The sequence below is a fragment of the Myotis davidii genome, unplaced genomic scaffold (genome assembly GCF_000327345.1).
Source record: "Myotis davidii unplaced genomic scaffold, ASM32734v1 scaffold44, whole genome shotgun sequence".
In the NCBI taxonomy this organism is placed as follows: Eukaryota; Metazoa; Chordata; class Mammalia; order Chiroptera; family Vespertilionidae; genus Myotis; species Myotis davidii.
This window is the reverse complement of record NW_006299705.1, coordinates 4,850,380-4,857,199: the sequence shown is the minus strand read 5'-3', so window position 1 is coordinate 4,857,199 and position 6,820 is coordinate 4,850,380.

Sequence of the window (6,820 nt, the reverse complement as noted above, 5' to 3'; positions counted from 1 at the left end):
AAATCAGTCCTGTGGGGAAATTTACACCACAGAAATTGACGAGCATTATAAATCAGAGCTTTCTCTCCCCGCCCCACCCTCTCCCAGAGAACTGGTTTACACTACCAGGAGTGCAGTTACCCTCTCTCAGAGGAGTTACTCTCTTAGGCAGAGGGTGAAATTGGCTTGGGTAATATTCTAGTTTTTTTTTTAATATATTTTATTGATTTTTTACAGAGAGGAAGGGAGAGAGATAGAGAGCTAGAAACATCGATGAGAGAGAAACATCGATCAGCTGCCTCCTGCACATCCACCACTGGGGAAGTGCCCGCAACCCAGGTACATGCCCCTGACCGGAATCGAACCTGGGACCTCTCAGTCCGCAGGCCGACACGCTATCCACTGAGCCAAACCGGTTTTGGCTCTAGTTTTTAAATTGTGTAGTTTAAGATGTTTGTCTTATTTTTTAAGATTTTTAAATTTTATTTTTTCAATTACAGTTTGCATGTTTGTTTAATTGTTATGACAACTTTAAATAGATTTACATATATGTGTGTGTATACCCACACACTATATAGAATATTGAAATTTTTTTTATTTGAAGAGATAAAAGGGAAGGCAGCAGGAAGTTCCCGGTCTTTCAAAAAAAAAAGAACTAAAATAATACCAACTGCTGGTGAGAATGTGAAGATATTAAACCTTTCATATATTGCTGGTAGGAATGTAAAATGGGACAGCCATTCTGGACAATAGTATGGTGATGTTTTACAAAACTAACATACTCTTGTGGTACAACTCAGCAATTGCTCTCCTGGGAATTTATCCCAAAGAAATGCTAATTTCTGCTCACACAAAACCTAGGCACAATGTTCATAGCAGTTTTATTTGCAATAGCTAAAAATTGGAAACTACCAACACGCCCTTCCTTCAATAGGTTACTGGTTACACATGCTATTGTATTAATTATTGATACATGTGAAGACTTAAATAAAATTCAAAGGCTTTATACTGAGTGTAAAAAGCCAATCATAAAAGTTCCCATATTGTGTGAGTCCTTTTATATTATCTTCTCAAAATAACAAAATTATAGAGATGGAGAACATATTAGCGATTGCAAGAGGAGAGGGAGGGTTGGGGAGAGGGGTGGTGAGTGAGACTATAAACAAGTAGCAAGAAGGAGACCTTTGTGGTGATGGGATATTTGGTGTCTTGATCTTGGCAGTGGTTTCATGAATCTGTGCATGTGAAAAAATGGAATAAAACAGAATTACATATACAAATGTGCCCATGTAATTTTCAAGGTTCTGATATTATACTATAGTTACCTAAGATGTAACCATTGAGGAAAACTGGGTAAAAGGTACATGGGGCCTCTCTATTCTATCTTTGCAATTTTCTGTGAACCAATAAGTAAATTCACAAAAATAAATGAAGGTAAAAGAAAGTTAAAGTTTCAAAAGGGAAAAAAATAAGTGAAAAGCTGTGATCGCTTTTTATACTCCCCGCTCCTCCCCCCCGCCCCCAAATTCAACACAAAACCTAACTTTTGTGCTAATATCTCCTTTGGTTTTCCCCAAATCACCCTTCAAAATAGGGTAATTTCCAAATCAAAACACCCACAACGGTGTAGTCTGTTTCTTCGGAGAGCCCGCGTTTCAGATGCCTCTCACCGGTTTCTCCCGGTCTGGCGGCTGTTTATGTGCCCTGTGTCTGGCTCCCTCCACCAGGCCTGATCTGGGACAAGCATCCCTCTGATCTCCCTGTGACAATCTGTTCATCAGCACCAGGAGCCAACACAGGGTTCTGCCTCATCCTGATCTGCTGGAACTTTCCTCCTCTGCAGCCTGCTGTTAAATCTCTGTCCAGGCCTGCCTGGCTGACCTTTATCACAGGCACGGACCGCTGGGCCACAAGTTAAACACATTTTCTGAGATAGAAGTCACCGAGTTTGATGTATCTTCTTTCTGTTTTATCATATTTGCATTTTCCCTAGCCAGTTGGTCAATAATGATGATTTGTTCTTCTCTTCTGATAAGCAAATTCCAGCCAGGATCAATAACATCCCCTGAACAGGCCAGAAAATTCCTACTTTGATTAACCAGGAGTAGGATTTACTAATCATGGGCTCTCATTTATGAACCTTGCAGCCCTCACACTGCACTGGAGACTGCCCTGGGACGAGGGAAATTTCAGGCTGATTCTCTTCCCACTGTTTTTCCCTTCCTATTTTCTGCCGGTTGGTGAGGCTTCTACTTCTTGCCTATGAATTTTCTTTCTCTTTGTAAATGCATTTATTTTTTTATCTATGTGCCAAAGTTAAAGTCAAGTTGCATTACAAGCCTTGTGATGGAAAACGGTGCTCCTCCACCTCCCACTTCATCCCATTCCCCAGAGACACACACTGCAACTCTTTGCTATTTGCCATATGTATACTGCTATTACAGAAATATCGATTTTAGAGACGTCAACATTACCTGTTGACTTTCTAACCAATGGTAGAATGGGGATTTAACTTTCACTACCATCCCTACTTCCTCCGATAGAGTAGCATAACTTTTAAAACTTAAATTGATATTTAGTTTTTATATTTTACTAGAGGCCCAGTGCACGGAATCACATGTGATAGCCCTCCGCTGCTTGCAGCCCTGCCCACCCACCCTCCTCCCCACCATGTTCGCCGCCCTGCCCACCTGCCTTCATGGTGACCGGTTGTTTGGTCGCCACAGTCCTCACAGACACTGGCTTTTTATATATATAGATGTTCTCAGCCAAGCAAAGTAGTATAGAGTGATTGTGTTTCTGCCTTTTACAACTTATCTGTCTTATCTGTAGTTATTTGAATTTTCTTTTTCTTAGTCTTGTATATACAGTCATTTGCCGTATAATGATGTGTTGGTCAATAATGAACTGCATATATGTTGGTGGTCCTATAAGATTTTAACAGAGCTGAAAAATTCCCATCGCCTAGTGGCATCATAGCCATTGTAACATTGTGGCACAATGCATTCCTCACATGTTTGTGGTGATGTTGGTGTAAACTGACTGGCCAATCATATAAAAGTATAGTATGTACGATTATGTACAGTACATGCTGCTTTATAATGATAATAAATAAATGTTACTAGTTTAAATATTTGCTAGCCCTGACCGGTTTGGCTCAGTGGATAGAGCATCGGCCTGCAGACTCAAGGGTCCCAGGTTCGATTCCGGTCAAGGGCATGTACCTTAGTTGCAGGCACATCCCCAGTGGGGAGTGTGCAGGAGGCAGCTGATCGGTGTTTCTCTCTCATCGATGTTTCTAGCTCTCTATCCCTCTCCCTTCCTCTCTGTAAAAAATCAATAAAATATATATTTTTTAAAAATTATAAACATTTACTATACTGTAGTTTTTATTGTGTTTTAGTGTCTACTTTTTCACCTTATGAAAAAAGAAGTTTGTTGTAAATAGCCTTATATATTCCATGTTTACTACATCTCTTGTTTGCATCATTTTCTCTTGCACTTGCTTTAATCTCATGTTGTTTTGTACAGTAACATGCTGCACAGGCTTGTAGCCCAGGAGCAGTAGGCTGTATCTATAGCCTAGGTGAGTAGTAGGCTATTCCATCTAGGTTTGTGTAAGTGCCCTCTATGATGCTCACACTAGGATGAAATCACCGAACAATGCATTTCTCAGGATGTATCCTTCCTATTAAGTGGTGTTATCCTTGTCACTGAAATTGTTCTAGGCTCTCCCAGAGAACTGTAAAATTCCACTTAAGACAATTTCCCACGTCTTTAAGTCTATCAGATTGTCTAATTGATTTTTGTTGTTTGTTTGTTTTAACCTGGAGGTTACCTGATACCCTAGAAGGCTTTCTGTCCTGATCTGGGCTGGTTATTCCTTGGGCTCGGGCTTGCTGATCAACCATCCTCCTGAGCTTCTGCTTCTCTCCTGTGTTAGGCCCCGTGCAGTGGCATTCTTTGAGAAGACACTAAGAGTTAAGAGTGCAAAGATTCATTGAGGAGTGATACCTATGCCAGGGAAGGGCAGAGCAGGGTCAGACAAGAGAGCTGTCAGACGGGGCTGCAAACCTGACAAGGACTCTCAGCCCCACGGGGAGTACCAGCACACGGTGTTCTTTTGAGAGGCCCCATCATGGTAGAAACGCTAGGTCTTTTACCTTGCTCAGTTGTTGACGAAGGGCCACTCAAAAGCTGAGGCATATCCCAAAGGAGTTCCCAGCTAGAGGCAGTCAGCTGTGACCTCACTGCCTTCAGTTAGGTAACAAATCATTTCCTAGAGGGGATCTGAGCAGTTTCTTCCAGGTCTGCATGGATCTTGTTTTGTCAATGCTCTTTCTCATTCTTGTTTTACGCCCTCATTTTGGTGGAGCATGTTCTTGGTAGTTCCTTAGAGCACTTAGACTGAAAAGTTTTTGAGACCTCAGATGTCTTAAAATGTCATTATTCTATCTCATACTTGACAGTTTGCTTGGGTATAGAATTCGACATCCCTTTGATCCATGATTTTGATGGCACTGCTCTATTGTCTTCTAGATCCTGGTGTTGCTGTTGATAACTCAGATGCCATTCTGCCTACTGCTCCTGAAAGTCTCACTTTTATCCCTACACTTTTTCTCTCTCTGAAAGCTTTTAGGATCTTTATTCCCAATATAATTCCCATGGTAATTTAAAATAATATAACTTAGTGGACATTTTTTATTCATTAGGTTGGACACACAATGGGCATGTTCAGTCAGATGAACTTATAAAGGAAAATAATGCTGTTATAAATGAAGAAATATCTTATATTACCTATTTGATCATTTTCTTTAGTCAATATTTTTTTAGTTCTCTCTTTCTTGAACCTCTATTAGTCAGCTGTAGAACACTCTGGATTGACTCTATTTTTTTTCTCCTATTGCCTGTTTTTTCATCTTTTTTCATCAACTCTTTGGAAGATATTTTGTCTTCTAGTCTTTCCATTGAATTTTTTTTTTAAAATATATTCCACCGATTTTTCACAGAGAGGAAGGGAGAGAGAGAGATAGTCAGAAACATCGATGAGAGAGAAACATCGACCAGCTGCCTCCTGCACGTCCCCCACCGGGGACGCGCCCGCAACCCAGGCACATGCCCTTGACCGGAATCGAACCCGGGACCTTTCGGTCTGCAGGCCGACACTCCATCCACTGAGCCAAACCGGCCTCGGCCATTGAATTTTTAATTTTATCCATTATGGCTTAAATATCCAAGGTATTTTTTCTATTCTCTAATTGTTCCTTCATAGTATCCAGTTCTTGTTTCATAGACCAAATATCTTCTCCTATTTCTTTGAGCTTGTTAGAGTTGTTTTGTGTGTGCGTGTGTGTGTGTGTGTGTGTGTGTGGTTTTGTTTGCTTTTTTCAATTCTGCTCTCTGTATTATCTTCTCTCTTTTTTGCTTGTATGTTTTGTATTCTTACAAGTTAGAGATTTTCCTCAAGTATCTGGCAATTCTTAGTTGTCTGGTCAGATTTAAAAGTGAGATATTATAAAGATCATTGAAATGGGTACAGGCGTGGCTTTTTAAATGGTAGGCTCTGCACTAGGGAGATCAAGAGGTGAGCTGGCCTTTTAAAAGGCCAAAATCTGTAGAACTTTTCTTTGGAATCTTTCAGTTTCTTACAAAGAAGAAAACTCCAATCTTCTTACTGTGTGCTACAATGCTGGCTGTTTTGTTCTGAAAGCTAGGAGGGAAAGGGGCTCTCTATTTAGTATATAGATTTTTACTCAGCTTCCCTATTTTCAATAGGGCATCTTCCTCCCATCCGCCCCTGAGATCTACTGTGTTCTGATATCCTAGAGTGGGGAGCTCCTGGTGTTCCAATTTTCCAGAGAATAAACAGATAATTTCCAAACCGGGGAAAGGGAAGCATAGGAGGTATGCTTGCTAGGTGGGGGAGGGGAAAGACATGGGATTTTTAATTCTCTTTATACAACTTTGACTAGCCCTCAGTTTTCATTTCCATAATCAGCCTACATCTTCCATAACACCTGGTACTTCGATTGCTGAGACTTTCCAGGGTCCTGTCCTGTGAACTGGCTTGCTTCTCACTCACCTGCAGTACTTAGAGTTCAGCTTTCTCAGCTCTGCTGTACCAGTCACTGCTCCCACATCCACTTCTTCCAATAGTTTTATGCCTCCAAGTGGCTATTGTCTTCTATTCTTTGGAAGATATATATGGTGTCTTTACAGCACCCTTCTAGACAGAAGGCATATAAATGCATATCTAATGTACCACGTTTCACTGAAATCCCTGACATGCATTTCCAGCAAGGTTACAGGAAGATCACAGTCATTTCCCTTTACCTTTATTCCAACTCTTGCAAGAATTTGGGCACCCTTATGACACATCTAGTGGGAATTGAAGTTCCAGTTCCTATTTTTAATAGGTGTCCCAGAATTCCATGACTCCCTGAAAATGCTGCCTCCTTCATTGTCCCGGATGTAACACAGTGTTCTTTACACCACGCGCATGCCCGTCAAGACTCCGGTTCAGTTATTTTCCTTGCTGTTGGGGAATGTATTCTGCTGTCAGTTTGTCTTGTGATTCATATTCCCAGCTTTGGTATTAAGGGTGGGATAGGGGTAAGCATTGGGTAATGTCACAACTTCCCTGTAGAAATCCACATCATAAGCTCTCAGATTTTTATACTCAAGGCAAAGGGTTGGCTGCCCAGAGAGAGTAAATGTTTTCACTAAAAGCAAAGGAGCAATTGTTTTACAAACACAAAACTGTGTTCTCTACCTCTCCTAAGAGCCATAAAATAGCTCAGAGGGAAAAGGACTTCAAAAGTTGTCCAATCCAACCACTCAT